This window comes from Dermacentor silvarum, chromosome 8, assembly GCF_013339745.2.
Source record: "Dermacentor silvarum isolate Dsil-2018 chromosome 8, BIME_Dsil_1.4, whole genome shotgun sequence".
NCBI classification, from domain to species: Eukaryota; Metazoa; Arthropoda; class Arachnida; order Ixodida; family Ixodidae; genus Dermacentor; species Dermacentor silvarum.
In genome coordinates, this window is record NC_051161.1 from 61,017,072 (window position 1) to 61,033,499 (window position 16,428).

The window sequence follows — 16,428 nt, forward strand, 5'->3', positions numbered from 1 at the left end:
TAGCACGTCGGGTTGCTTTCCCACGTCACACGGGTTCGTGATGTGGGTTAACTTCCATTCGACATCGGATAAATTTAAGGGATCTGTGTGTCACCACTGCACGTGAGCTCCTCAGGAACCCGCTTTTTTGTCTTAATTTGGAAGTTTCTTCGTCTGACCTCAGCACTCAGTTGCCAAAATTCGGTCGATGGCTTCCTGCCTCAGAGGCGGGAAAATTTTTTGGCCTCCAAGCCGTACCGGCGGCTTGCACGGCAACCGAAGGACTTGGCAAAAAAGTTCACGCGGGAACTCCTCTGGGAGTCGTCTAAGTATGCGTAAGCCTTGTGCCAATTCATCATCTCCACATAGTCCGGTGTCATTATCAATGTTGTGAAACTTGATCCGACTAGTATAGAAACTTATCAACCCTTATCGGTCGCTATCAACCTTATCGGTTGTTATTGACCTTATCGGACTCGATCCGAGCCTTAGCAACACTTATCGGTCGGTATCAACCTTATCGCAATATATCCTATCCTTATCAACCCTTATCTGTCCTTATCAACCTTATCTTGCATGATGCGACTGCTTATCAAGTCTTATCGGTCCTTATCAACCTTATCCGACCCTTATCAACCCTTATCGGGCTTATTAACCTTATCAAAATTTCTCCGACCATTATAAGCCTCTATGGCTCTTTAGCACCTTTTCCATCCGCGTCGAACCCTTATCAGCCGTGATAAGACCCAGCTAACCTCTCATCACTCCTTATCACCCTTATGAACTCATCGACTACTCATTGACCACCACCAACGTTTTTCCTTTCGAATTTATTATGTTTTACTTACACATTAATTTACTTATAGCAAGTGGTATTACGTACTTGACGGACGGACGGACGGGTTTTCTCGTTGGGTAGGCATAGAAATGCTTACACACTTAAAAGGGACCCCGTTCCTCCCAGCGCTCGCCTGATGAAGGTGGAGAGATTAATGCTTTTTGAGAATAACAGGCGCTCGCTGTACAGCCGACCAGCAGCTGACCACTTCAACCCATGTGCGACAACAGATGCGAACCTCGAGACGAACTCTGCAAAGAGGGCACGATCATGAGCCATACAGTGATGCCACAATAGTTGAAACCACCGGCATGGAAGCCGAAGGCAGATCGTTTGCCACGGTCACATACAAGAAATCACGCCAAGCGGGAATGCCAGTGGTTTTCAAGCTCCTTGACCCTGAAGCGTCGTTCTGGAAAGTGAACGCAAACAAGTTGGCCAACGAGATCGTTAGCACGACAAGATATAAGGCACAATCATTTTGTGTAACGAGGGAAGGTCATTTTTCCGTGAATGTGTTGTCCCTCGCTGCCTCTACGAGCAACAACTTCTTTTAGCGCACAAAGTAGAACACATGGCTGAAGGGAACGACGCGGACACAGCGCTCTACGAGACTGGTTGAGTTGACTCATGTTGCAGGCCTTGCAGCGGAACCGTAAGTACTACCATCGTACACAAAAAATATCGGGAAATTTATAAGACATGTTCCAATTCAATACACTGAAGACCAACTACTTGAGTGCTTACAAGAGAGCGGCGTCATTTACGCCAAGAGGCAAACCAGATGGCTTCGGCGAAAAGATGGAGCAATGGAACCACATGCAGTTTTGAGCAACATCCTACAATTCTTGTCTGGAGAAAATTATCGCCAACACGCGTTCTGCTCGGAATCAGGGCATCCAGTAGAATAATATTTAGAGCCTGCAACTCGCTGCTGCAATTGCCAGCGATTCGGCCAAGTTACTTTGTAATGCCATGGCCAATTTCGATGCAAGATTTGCGCCGGAGCACATCTTTATAAAGCCCGCGCCTCTAGAAATCAACTCAAGTGAGCCAACTGCAACGGAGACCACCAGCTTCATACGCCGGATGTCCCAAGCACCAAGCGGCTTCATTATTCAGGCGACAAGAACTATTACATTATCGGACTCCGAAGCAAGGCTCGCCTCCTCCGAACTTAGATGCTGTCAACCCAGTGAAAGCAGCTGCCGCCGTGACAATCTGAAGAGCGCAAGACAACGTATGCGATGATGGCTAATGGTTTACATGAGATGAAAGGCCAACCAAGCCAGAAAGACAGCCAAGAAAAGGCATCGCCAAGTGTTGATGACTACTAGCATGAGTTTCAGCTTCGAAAACACAAGCACTTGTTCATGTCTTACATGAACCGGAATCATCTCAGCAGCATATGGTGCTCGTTGCTCGTTGTTGCTTTAAAAGCAATTCTGCGGGCGTTTCCTTTGGCGAACAACCTTCCAGAGGTGAGCGCTGCTCTTTCGTTAGAACCGCTGGTATTGTAAAAATAGCTTACAACGTAGCATAATTCCTCGCCAGATAACTCTTTCCGAAAAAAAAAAACGTATTTCAGTGGAATGCAAATGACATTCGATCTAAGAGTGAAGCTTGTTTCGCAGTACAGGTGGTCCGTTGTGTGCCTTAACGAAGCCAGTGTAGGCCACTATTAGGCACTCGAACTATGTCCCGTACTCATCTTCACGAACTCCGAGCCCTAGCAGAACTATGTTACGTGTCAGACGCGCTCAACCTTCCTGTCTTGTCTTCTCCTTGAATTCTTATGTGCATGAATTCACACAGCCGTGGCCTAGTGGTAGAACGTCCGCCTCGGCTGCGGGAGGCTGTGGGCTGTGGGACATGTAAAGTTAAGTTCAGAAAGCTGCTAGTGACCATTGTTCGCGTTTATGTTGTTACGCTACGGAAGTCACATATAAATATGTATTTGCAATATTTAAGAGAGGCAACGATACATAGACAAGATGGCTGTCGAGACCGATTTCACCTCCACATGTGAAATCGTCTTCTCCTGACCGACGCCACTCTTGGTTGCACCATAACATAACCCCCGCCTGTAAAGGCGCCGTCTCGGCGCTAACTATTAGGGAGGTGAACTCGCGGTAAAGTAAGGCTTCAGCCTGGACACATGCACAAAATTAATGGGGACACGAGAAGCCAGTGGAGGGATCTCGTAGTTCAGATCGCCAAGCTGACGCAATATCGTGTAGGGCTCTGTGTAGCGTGGCAGCAGCTTTCAGGCAAGCCGACGCGGCGACAAGGTGTCTATAGAGGAGGACAACGAAGCCAGGAGATAAAAAATTAAAAAAAATTAAATTATGGGGTTTTACGTGCCAAAACTAGTTCTGATTATGAGGCACGCCGTAGTGGGGGACTCCGGAAATTTGGACCACCTGGGGTTCTTTAACGTGCACCTAAATCTAAGTACACGGGTGTTTTCGCATTTCGCCCCCATCTGGCCGGGATGCGATCCCGCGACCTCGTGCTCAGCAGCCCAACACCATAGCCACTGAGCAACCACGGCGGGTGCGAAGCCAGGAGTAAATCTAACGTCCCGATGTCGGCTGTCGTAGCGGATCTTCTGCGCGGCCTGCGGCTCAGTGAGCCGGCAGCCGGCAATCTGGCATGCAGTGTGGGCCCGGCCAAAGACGTCTTGAGCACATTCAGTGGGAGTGTTCGTCGAGGAAGGAAGCAGTGGGGTGTCAAAGGGCAAAGTAAATAGGATGGCGGCCAAACAGAAGCTAAAAGGGTGAAAAGCCAGCGGTCTCGTAACGGGACGAATTATAGGCGAAGGTCACGAAGGGTAACGTGCTGTCTCAATCACTGTGGTCGTCAGAAACGTACATAGACAGCATTTCTGTCAACGTGCAATTCAGCCGCTCAGTGAGTCCGTTTGTCTGCGGTTGGTAGGCGGTGGAAAGCTTGTGATCGGCAGAACAGGAGCGAAGTAGGCCTTCAACTACTCGGGACAAGAAGGTGCAGCCACGATCAGTGAGGAGCTGTCGGTGTGCGCCGTGATGGAGGATGACATCATGTAAAAGGAAATCCGCCACCTCAGTTGCACAGCTTGTGCACAAAGTTACCGTGATCGCGTACCGGGTCGCGTGATCAGTCGCGACAACGACCCACGTATTGCCAGATTTCTACAACGGAAAATGGCCAAGCAAATCGAGACTGACGCGAAAGAATGGTTCTGAGGGCACATCAATGGGGTGAAGGCGTCCAGTGGGCAGTACAGCAGGTTTTCTTGCGGCGCTGAAAGAACGCCCAGGCTCCAAGGTAGCGGTGCACGGAGCGGTACAGGCCACGCCTGTAGAAATGGCATCGTACGCAGTCGTAAGTATACGCGAAGCGCCGAGGTGGCCGGCAGTAGGGGCGTCATGCAATTGCTCAAGAACTGATGTCCAGAGATGGCGCGGTACAACGAGTAACTATTCTGTCCTTCAGGGCGTAAGCTGCGACGGTAGAGAACGTCGTCGCGGAGCACGAACATGCGCAGCGTGGGCTCCGAATGTCCAGAATTGAGACGATCGATGAGAACATGTAAGCAGTCATCACGCCGTTGTTCAAGTGTGGATGTCGCGCAGATCAGAAAAAGCTAGGAGGGGAGAGCCGGTGTCATGCGCATCATATTCAGGGCGGTCGACAGGATGACGGAAGAAGCAGTAGCTGTCCTTGTGCAAGCGACCTGACTTGTATAAAACAGCAAATGAATATTCTTGGAGCCATAGCGCCCATCTACCCAATCGTCCAGTGAGGTCTTTAAGAGAAGAGAGCCAGCACAAGGCACGGTAACCACGGAAAATGTGCGGCCGTACAAGTAAGGGTGGAATTTGGCAACTACCCAAACTAACGCCAGGCGCTCCCGTTCACTAATCGAAGAATTCCTCTCGGCGGGCGACAGAAGCCGGCTGCCGTATAAAATTACGCGCTCTGCGTTACGCTGCCATTGAACGAGCACAGCTCCAATTCCATGGCCACCGGCATCCATGTGAAGTTCAGTGGCGGCAGATGGATCATAATGAGCCACCAATGGGGGAGCCGTTAGCAAGCCTACGAGGCTGGAGAAGGCTTTGGTTTGAGCAGGGCCCCACGTGAATGTAACGTCCTTAATTCTTAAGTAAGTCGGCGAGTGGGCTAGTGTTGTCGGCAAAATTCTTGATGAAACGACAGAAATACAAGCATAGCCCAACAAAGCTTCTTACGTCTGCGGTGGAAGACGGAACATGAAAGGTCTGGACAGCGCGAACATGGTCAGGGTCGGGTTGACCGCCAGCGGCACTGACGAGATGGCCAAGAACGGTAATTTGACGACGTCAAATGTGACACTTTGATGAGTTCAATTGCAGGCCGGCAGGTCGGAAAACAGCAAGAATGGCTGGTAGACGCGTTAGATGACTCGCGGAAGTTGGTCGCCAAACGAGTATCACAGACATGTGGACTTCTTTTAGCCGCGAATTAAGTAGTACATCATTCTTTCGAAGGTTGCCGGGGAATTGCAAAGGCCGAAAGGCATAACCTTGAATTGGTAGATGCCGTCAGGTGTTACGAAGGCCGTTTTCTCACGGTCCATGTCATTTACCGAGATTTGCCAATAGCCTGATCGAAGCTATGCCGCGTGTCATGTGTCTGCGTTATCGAGCGCTTTCGCCCGGATGTGTGAAACGTTGTCTGTCCGTGACGTCACTTGTCACATGAGTGTTTTCTACATAGATATGCTGCTTGCGTGAAATAAAGGTTGTTGTAATTGTTATCGTGCCGGCATCGGACTCAGGCTCAGTTCCTTCCTGCCCGCAGCCCGGTTGCGCTCGGCGTCCGGCAAGGGCCAAGGTAAATATATCTGGTAGCAAAGATTCCATAGAAGCCCATACGTTCAAAGCATGGCGGCTTATCGGCGTTTCATGGAGCTTAGCGCCATCTGTGGGTGGTGGGAACACTTCCGGCGGAAAAAAAATAATTTGACGTCACATCCGTTAAAAACAGAAGTGACGTCATTTTGTTCTCATAGGCGCGAAATTTGTTTTCGGAGGCCTGCCATTAGAGCTGTATATTCAAATGCCCCGCCATTCGACTTGGTGGGCGTTCCGAGCTTACTGCGCGGAAAGCGATGCAGGAAAAGGTCAGCCGTACGGGTGCCGAAATAGCATCGCTGCACAGAACATACTTTCTTTGGAGGCCGGCGAACGCTTTGGGCGTAGATTACGTAGAGTGCTCGTCCTTTCGTCGGACGCCAAGGCCGTCGGCCAGCGCTTTCGCACGAAAACAACTAAAGTAAACAAGTATCTGACAGTCGCAACTCACTACTTTTGACTGCACAGGTTAAGAGACAATAAAACTACCCGCGTCACCTAATTCAGACAAATTCAGCCGCGTCAACGCCCGCCGCTATTTGTCGTCATGATGCGGAGAAGCGCTGAACTACTCTTCAGGCCCGGCGGACGGCACACCTCCCCATCTAGCCACCGTAGCAAGGTGTCAAAAGGTTTTAAGGGATGGCGTCCAAAGAGAAGGGTGAGTAGCCGGCAGTTTCATGACGCGATGAGTTGTATGCAAATGTGACGAACGGAAACGCAACGTCCCGATCGTGGTGGTCATCGGAAACGTACATGGAAAGCATGTCGGTCAGTGTACGGTTTAGGCGTTCGGTGAGTCCATTGGTTTGAGGGTGATATGAGGTCGTGAAGTTGTGGTGAGTAGCACATGATCGAAGTAGATCGTCAACCACACGAGAGAGGAAGCAGCGACCGCGATCTGTGAGCAGGTGACGTGGAGCACCATGTTGGAGGATGACGTCATACAGTAGGAAGTCGGCTACGTCTGTGGCGCAGCTGGTTGGCAACGCTCGCGTAATTGCATATCGAGTGGTATACTCCGTAGCGACTGCAATCAATCCATTTGTTGCCTTTCGTGGAAATTGGAAAGGGACCGAGCAAGTCCAGGCCCACTCGATAAAACGGCTCGGTTGGAACGTCAATTGGCTGAAGTAGACCAGCAGGTTGGGTCGCAGGTTTCTTGCGACGCTGACACAGGTCACAAGATGTTACGTAGCGGCGAATGGAACGATAAAGGCCCTTCCAGAAAAAATGTCGTCGTATGCGATCATAAGTTCTCGAGACGCCTAAGTGCCCAGAAGTGGGGGCGTCATGAAACTGGACGAGGACGTCCCTGCGCAGTTGATGCGGGACAACGAGCAGGAGTTCTGCGCCGTCGGGGTGCATGTTGCGGCGGTAAAGAACGTTATCCTGAAGCAAGAACATGTTGAGTGAAGGGTCGATGGTGCCGGATTGCAGACGGTCAATAATAGAGAGCAACGATGGATCTCTACGTTGTTCGTCGGCCACATGGATGAAGTCTGTTATCGCCAAGACACAGGTGTCGGAGTCTGGTTCTGTGGAGTCGGGTGGTTCAACGGGATGGTGGGAGAGGCAGTCGGCGTTGTTGTGTAACTTGCCAGATTTGTACACTACCGAGAACGTGTACTCCTGTAACCGTAATGCCCAACGGCCGAGCCTTCCTGTGGGGTCTTTAAGTGTCGAGAGCCAGCAGAGCGCATGGTGGTCTGTTATGACCACGAACGGCCGTCCATATAGGTACGGACGGAATTTCGCGACAGCCCAGACGAGAGCTAGGCACTCCCGCTCAGTAATGGTGTAATTCTTCTCCGACGGTGACAGAAGACGACTAGCATACGCGATCACACGGTTGACTTCGTTCTGTGTTTGGGCGAGGATAGCACCAATGCCATGGCCGCTTGCGTCGGTGCGAAGTTCTGTTGTAGCAGCTGGGACAAAATGAGCCAGCACAGGTGGTGAAGTGAAGGCAGAAATCAACGACGCAAAGGAAGTCGCTTGTTCCGCGCCCCAAGAAAAGGCCGCATCCTTTTTGAGTAGGTCCATGAGGGGTCGAGCAATGTCCGCGAAGTTGAGAACAAAGCGGCGAAAGTAGGAGCAGAGCCCAAGAAAGCTGCGTACTTCTTGCGTGGACCGTGGAACCGGGAAGTCGCGGACGGCACGGACCTTGTCAGGGTCCGGTTGTACGCCAGTAGCGTCGACTAGGTGTCCAAGTAATTTGATCTGGCGGCGCCCAAAAGTACACTTAGATGAATTGAGCTGGAGGCCAGAACGCCGAAATATGTCGAGAATGGCCGACAGACGAGGGAGGTGGCTGTCAAAGCTGGGCGAGAAAACGATTACGTCATCCAGATAACAAAGACAGGTTGACCATTTCAGACCACGTAGAAGAGTGTCCATCATGCGTTCAAAAGTTGCAGGAGCATTACACAACCCAAAAGGCATAACCTTAAATTGGTAGAGGCCGTCGGGTGTGATGAATGTGGTCTACTCGCGGTCGCGCTCATCGACGGCAATTTGCCAGTATCCCGAGCGGAGGTCTAGCGACGAGAAATATTTAGCACCATAGAGGCAGTCGAGTGCATCATCAATTCGGGGAAGAGGATACACATCCTTCTTCGTTACCCGATTGAGATGGCGATAATCGACGCAAAACCGCCAGCTGTTGTCCTTCTTTTTCACAAGCACTACAGGGGATGCCCAGGGGCTAGAAGAAGGCTCGATCACATCTTTATCTAGCATTTTATCAACCTCCTTTTGGATGACTTGGCGCTCAGAGTGAGACACTCGGTAAGGGTGCTTGTGAAGGGGGCTGGCGTCTCCAGTGTCGATGCGGTGGGCCACGACTTGTGTACGGCCTAATGGAGTGTTCTCAACATCAAATACGTCAAGGTACGAAAATAGGACACCACGGAGTGCTTCACTTTGGGACGGTAAGAGGTCGGGGGATATCATTTTGTCCAGAAGTGCCTGGGTTGGCGCCGGTATGACAGGTTGGGTCATGGGCTCAGCGTCAGCAGTGAATGAAGAAACAGTACATTCTTCCAGAGGTGACAGTTCGGCTAGTGAAATTCCTTGAGGAAGAACATGGTTCGAAGTAGAGAAGTTGAGGACTGGAAGCAACGTTCTGTTGTTGGCAATAACCACTACGGTATGAGGAAGTGCGATGTTGCGCGAGCGGATCAGATCTGTGAGGGGAGCGACCACATATTCACCACCAGGGACTGGGGGAAACGGTGACATAAGGACGTAGGTATACAGCCTGCGCGGGTAGTCGTAGAAACTCCACGGAACGTAGGCGAGTGTTACTTGATGCGGCGTCATTAGGACACATTGGCAGTTCGAGCCGCAAAATGCCAGTAGAACAATTGATGAGGGCAGAGTGGGCGCTCAAGAAGTCAATACCAAGAATGACATCATGTGGGCAAGCGTCGAGAACAGCGAAGAGAACGTGTGGTGGCCGGCAACAGTAACGCGGGCAGTGCACACACTCGCACAGTAGGAGAGACGGCAGGTGTCAGCACTTTGCGTAGGCGGCGTCGGAGCGTAGAACTAATAACAGATATGTGGGCGGCAGTATCAATGAGAGTAGTAACGGGCACGCCGTCGACGAGAACACCGAGCAAATTGCGTCTTGAAGTAGGAGTCAATAGAGGTTTTGTGGTCCTTGTCGTCAATGCAGCCTCACCTCCCGGAGCTGCACTGGCTAGTTTCCCGGGTGGTGTCTAGAGTAAGCCGGAGAAGGAGAGTGACGGCGTTGAGGGGAGAGTGACTCGCGACTCTGAGGGGACGGCGATCGGCTGGACCAGTGTCCCTGTGCGGCAATATCGGCGTAAGTCGATTCAGAGCGCGAAGAAAGGCGGTGAGGATCACAGGCCGGAAGTTGGTCGTCGAGAAGAGATGTGCTGTAGTAAGGGTCACGATCTTGGCGGCGGTCACCGGGGAAACTTGGTCGGTGTAGTGTTTAAGACTGTTCGGCACTTTCGCTAGTGCGCAGTGATGCGGAAGAAAGACAGAGAGTCGTTTTGGAGCATTTATCGAAATCAAAAAGAACCTTAAAAGTATATATACAGAGAGTTAATGGCTGCGTAACTGCAGAGAGTACATCCACACATGGCACACGAGGATAAACGGGCTGAAACAGTCCCGTGTTGCGAGGCTCACGGTTCTGTCGTCACGGCACTGTGGGTTCACTCATGCTCGAGCCGGCTGCAACGACGACACGTTCAGGCCCCGTCCAGCACTGTTATCGGGCTCCGCACGTTCAGGAGCAGCAGCGGCAGCAGCAGCCAGGGGACGCCTTCTCCAGCACGGCCTCGGTGTTCAGCTCGTACGCCGCTCGCGACCGACGTGCTAAAGTCGCACGTCCAGCACGACCTCGGTGCCCAGCTCGTACGCCGTTCGCAATCTACGTGCGGCGGTCGCACGTGAGGACCGCGTCTAGCACAGAAACATCTGTGCCAGACTGGAACACTGCTCGGCACAGCTCAGGTGCGGTAGCTCAGGGACCAGCGGCCCTCGGGTCAGTCAGCGTCTCGAGCAGTGGCGATTGCGGCATTCCGACGATTGCGGAAGTGGCGTGAAATGTGGCCGACGCGAGAGCAAGAAAAACAAATTGGTCGATCGTCAGGCGTCCTCCACTCAGAAGGGTTGCGGTATAGCGGGGTGTGAACCGGGGAGCGGAGGCGGCAGCAGCAACAATTGGGGCGGTGTGGTGCTCAGTGGGAGGACCGGCAGCGCACATGGGCGGAGGGGCGTAACTGGTATCTTGTGAAAATAGGAGGCCCATATTTGCAACCTCCTGGCGTACGACGGCATGAATGAGGGATATTGTCGTCAAATGGTCGTGAGCAGGTGCCTGATAAGCGGCTGGAGCCATGGCTTCGAGCTCCTGGCGAACAATCCTGGCCAAGTTGTTAGGCGGCGAGAACGGACGGGGTGTCACGGGATCTTCGCACGAGGAGGTCGCAGCTGTATTCGGGAGTCTGTTAAAGCGCTGAGTAATCCGCGTGCTTTTTGCTTGTTCAAACCGCCGGCATTCTGTGATGATGGAGTCAACCGTGGTGCAGTGATTACACATGAGCATGTTAAAGGCATCGTCAGCTATGCCTTTCAACACGTGGCCAACCTTGTCCGCCTCTGGCATGTCTTTGTCAATTGTGCGGCATAAGGCTAGTACGTCTTGGATGTATGCGACGTACGATTCCGTGGACGTCTGAGCTCTGGCCGCCAGCTCGTGCCGGCTGTCATTTGTCGAGCCGCCGATCGGCCAAACAATGCGCGCATCTTCTCCTTGCATAGGTCCCAACTTGTAAGTTCTTCTTCGTGCGTGTTAAACCACACGCCAGCCGTGCCCCGTAGATAGAAAATGACGTTGGCGAGCATTAGGGTCTCATCCCACCTGTGGTGCTTGCTGATGCGCTCGTGCAATAGGAGCCAATCGTCGACGTCCTTGTTGTCCGTGCCGCAAAACGTGCCGGGGTCGAGGGAATGCGAAAGGACCACGGTTGCCGGAGCCGCGGGCGCGGGCTGCGATGACTGCGTAGTCTTCGGCCATGGAGGCATGAGAAACGTGGCGTCCGCGGCGAAGATCCAGGGCCGGGTAGAATAGAGCCCGCAACCTCCACCAAAAGATGTTACGGGGAGTATTTAATTAACAATAAACGGCTAGCGCTTGTCTAGTCAAGACTGCACAGAGCGCACAGGTTCAAAGCAGGTTTCAGTCGGCCAAGAGAGCCTCTGACCCAGCCCCACTACAACGTCTTTGTCTTTGCCATTGCTCGTGACAATATGCACGTTCGCAGCTCCCTTTGGACGTTATCGGTTTCTTCGACTGCCTTTTGGCATTTCATCGGCAAGCGAAGTGTTTCAGAAGGCGCTTAATGAGATATTTGACGGCCTGCCGGGCGTGCGTGTCTATGTGGACGATGTGCTCATTTGGGGCGCTACAGAGAAGAACACGATGACAAGCTGAGAAATGGACTACGAGCAGCAGCAAAAGCAGGGCTAACATTGAACGCGTCAAAATACCTGTGCGGCGTTGAGGAAGTTTTATTTCTTTGTGACATTATCAGCAACATGGGCACACGTCCTGACTCTCCTTTGGTCAAAGCTCTGCTGAAAATGCCAGCACTGCAGAACAAGCTAGCGGTACAGAGGCTATTCGGCGTTGTCAACTACTTTGGCAAACACGTGCCATCGCTCTCCCAGCGCACTTCTATTTTGCGTTCGTTGCTGAAACACGATGTTGTTTTTGACTGGACGCCAAATCATGAGAGCGAGTGGGAGGCTATATACGAAGAGCTTAGCAAATCGCCACTTCTAGCAATTTTCGAGCACGGTAGAGAAACAAAGATAACATGAGACACTTCGCAGTACGGTGTCGGCTCGGCGCTGTTGCAACGTCACGGAAGTACCTGAGGGTCTGTGGCTTACGCTTCAAGAGCTCTAAGTGAATCGGAGCAACGCTATTCGCAAATCGAAAGGAATCACTGGCGTTGGATTTTCGATGTGACAAGTTTTGTGACATTGTATACGGTCACGCGTTCATTCTTGGGAGCGACCATTGCCCATTAATAGACGTACCTAAAAAAACGCCATTGCTGATATGCCACCGAGAGGACAACGTTTCTTTCTGCGGCTGTTGAAATACGATTGCACCTTTACTTTTGTCCCCGGAAAACAGATGGTCGTGGCTCACATGCTTTCCCCGGGCACCTGCTTCTGAAAATGACACAGCCTCGCCCACAAGTGACGTCGAAGTTCACGGAGTCACCGTGAACTCGTAAGTCCGTATCGGTACTCGTAAGTGAAAAAAAAAAAAAAAACCGCTTCAAGGCTTGCAAGTGAGACCGAACGTGACATATATCTCAACCAGGTACTACAAAAGCTTGCGAAGGGGTGTGCTGTGGCAGATCCGCTAAAGCCGGTTGCTTCCGAACTCTCTGTGGTAAAAGGAATCATTTTGAAAGGAACGAAGATTGCACTGCCAAGCTGCATGCCCTTGGACATATTAAAGCGTATTCACGCAAGGCATCTCGGCATTGGAAAATGCAGAGCTCAAGCAAGACAGTTAGTGAACTGGACAAACCTAAATTCTGATATTAAAATGCTAACCCACAATTGTCCAGTATGCCAGACTTATGCGAATAAGCAGCAGTCAGAACCACTAATCTTGCTTGGCACCGTGTTGGTGTTGATTTGTTGAGTACGGCGGCCAACATTATGTGTGCCTATGGCTCAATGTCGAACTTCCCGGAAGTAAAACTATTGCCTAATATCACAGCCAGTTCCGTGATACAAAAATTGGGAGCCATATTTTCCCGTTATGGAATACTGATCGAAGTTTGTAGAGATAATGGCCTACAGTTTGCCAGTAATTAATTTCAGCTATTTGCTCAGCAGTATGATTTCAAGCATATCACATCCAGCCCAGAGTACTCTCAGTCAAACGGTCTTACCTAGAAAGGTACGTGTACAGATAATTAAGCGCATTCTAAAAAAAAAGGAGCCGAATGAAAACTTTGGCTTGGCGTCCTAAATTACAGAAAGTCCCCTAGAGGATGGCCGGTCACCAGGGGAGCTGCTGCAAGGGAGACGTCTGCGCACACCCATGCGGGACTTCGGACCCCTTGCTGCCACGCGAGTGAGAAAGCACAAGCAGAGCAAGCACAACATACACGTACTTCCCGGCCTCAAGAACCACGACGTCGTTCGCATAAGGGGGACGGCATGGACATGAAAAGCCAAGGTGCTTGGATCAGCCGGACCACGTTCCTTCTTTGTGGAAACACAGGACCGTAACACCTTACGCCGTAATCGGCAGCACCTCTTGGCAACGAGCGAACCTTTTGAGGACACTGCAGACGAAGAGGATTACGATGAAAACCAGGGTTGCGATCTTGTACGCGTTCCAAAATGGAACGGAGGCGGTCCGTTCCATCGAGCCGCACACGATTGGTCAATTTAATCGTCACGGTTCAAATTAACCAATCGCGTGCGGCTCACGGTTCAAATTGACCAATCATGTGCGGCTCGATGGAACGGACCGCCTCCGTTCCATTTTGGAACGCGTACAAGATTGCACCCCAGGTTCCGGCCTCCCCAGAATCTCGCACATCCGGCTCGTCAAGTGCGCCAGCGGCAAGCTGTACACAGCCACCTTCGCTACCAGGGGCGCGATCGGAGATCTTTGTTCGTTTCGCGTTCTGTTCAGTTGCTGCAACGTCACAAAGTGGCAGTATGCAAAATTCTTTGAGAACGGGAGGGAGAGAGCAGCCAATCGGCAAGCGGCAGACCATTCCGTAGTCGCTGTCACCGTTTGTATCTAATCCAATCCACCAGAAGTGTCATGCGAAGCCGGTCTTATAGCGAGCGGATGATCACCCAAACTTCACATCTCCCGTCGTTTTCTGCTCCTAGCAGATGACGTGCTCGTAATCAAAATGATTGGCGGGAGCATGTCGTCATTTTGATGTCACCAAAGCGACGAACGGAGTTCGCCGCTTGCCGATTGGCTGCTTTCTCCCTCCCGTTGTCACAAAGTTTGCATACTGCTACTTTGTGACGTTGCAGCAACTGAACAAAACGCGAGATCTCCGATCGCACCCCAGTTCTGCCACGACGAAGGTCACTGCGTCACACCCGTACTTCTGAACGTCTGGGATACAATCAAAACATCCAGCAGACAAATCAACGGCGTTAAAGGGGAAGATGTATCGTATCAAATCAACGAGCACAAGCCATCTTTGCGCGCTTGAACAACACGCGCCTTTTCTTGCCGTCTCTTTCCATGAAACCCCTTTCCCTCACTCTGCTATAAAATACCGAGCGCAATAAACACAACTGTTCATTGGTGTATTGACACGTGTGCTGTTAGTTTCTTCGACCGTGACCCGATCGATACAGTGATCGGAGAGTTTGCGGTCGAGTCGTCAATGCAGCGTCACCAACCATAGAGTAGCATAGCAAACGACACGAATGGACACTCGAGCAGTTGCGTGGCCGAGCTATAATGATTCGCCAATTCCGCAAGGTGGCAGAGTTCTCTGCCACCTAGCGGAATCCGGGATTTTCCGGGGGGTGGGAGCTCTGCCCCCCCCCCCCCCCCTCCCACTACTAAAATGTCATTCCCAAAGTCCTGTTACCCAAATCGTTTATGGTTTCCATTGAGTTGCCTCTACCTTTTCCCTTCAAATGTTATTGCGGCTAAAAGCTTACTGCGCCCTTGTTGACGCGGGCCTGCATGGCTTTTATTCATGCTTTCGCTTTATTTTTGAAAATCCTGACAATAGGAAAACAAGCCCATTAGAAGCACCAACGGCGGCTACCTCATCCGTATTTTTTTCATTCCAACATGTTATTTTAATTTCAAGTGTGAACACGATGCACAGACACATTTCAATGTGTACACAGGACTAAATTTATTATATTTTTAAAGAGAAAGAGGTACACCCAACTAACAATTATTTCTTATGGTATGGATACCTATGTCTAGAGAATGAATATATTGCTGTATGTTGAGCTCGCTACAAATTGCTTTGCTGGCTTTTTTGACACTGAAAAAGACTTGCCGACTTCAGTGACCCCTTCGGCAGTCTTTTATCAATGGTGTGTGAAATGCACGTGATTGATATGTGTCTCAGCATTGCTACTCTTTCCAGTATGTAATGCTATAGCGACTCATGAAAGAAAAAAAAACTTATGATAATTTACAACATGTATTGGGGATGGAAACATCGCAACGTGCATGCAGAGGTCATAAACAGTGGCGTAGCCAGAAATTTTGTTCGGGGGGGGGGGGGGGGGGGGGGGCTCAGGTTGCAGCGCGGCCTCCTCCTTATAGAAGTTGTCGAGGGATCAAATACATGAATAATAACTGCATTGCTAATGCCATTGTATATTAGATTCTGCAAACGAATTATTGAACGCTACGCACTGTCAAGTAAAATATGTATTTTTTCATAAAAGAATATATTCGGATGTCCTAAAAATTCTGGCAGAAATAACTGATATCAATGCGGCCGCGTTTATTTTTTTGTCTATTTAATAAGGAAAGAAAATATCACACAGACATTAGAACTATATCAGTTCGAAACCAGCAAAGCAGTGTATACAGCTGATATGAAGAACGTAAAGGCCATGAAATGAATAAGTTGAGGACAAATATTTTGATGAATCTTCGTCATTCAAGAACCTTGTTTACATTTTTGAACATATGCAACAGCCAGGAAAAAAACCTCAATGACGCTGTCCGTCGTTACAATAGATTGCGCAGGAGCAGGTGTTACCGGTCGTGTATTGTAATTACACCGAGATTATACTCGCAACAGTGAGTACAAATAAAAAGTAGGAGAGAGAGAGAGAAGACATAAGGGAAAGGCAGGGAGGTTAACTATGCTGAGCCCGGTAGGCTACCCTGCACGCGGGAAGGGGGAGAAGGGATTGAAAGAGAAGGAAGAGAGAAGTTCACAGTTCACACGTTGCACATTTAAAGTTAAGCGTTCATCGCTGAGTATCGTCACAGGCGGTCATACAGGCTTGCGCACTTAAAAAAACACAGCCGCACCTTTGTAGCCCTCCACACAGCAGACGCACGAGGCCACGCGCCCAAGATCGTTTCCTCCGTAAAAGGCCTGTCGTCTAAGTGCCCCAAAGCCGTCCGAAGGGCAATCCTCCCATCTTCCTATCTGTGGAAGTCACATAAAAGTAGGAGTTCTGCCAAAATATACA

General features: G+C 50.6%; 1 protein-coding gene across 1 annotated transcript in view; it reads left to right on the plus strand.

Annotated features, from left to right (window-relative positions):
- LOC125947536 (uncharacterized) overlaps positions 1–16,428 on the plus strand; it is a 72,291-nt gene that overhangs the window by 37,613 nt on the left and 18,250 nt on the right. The window lies entirely within an intron of this gene.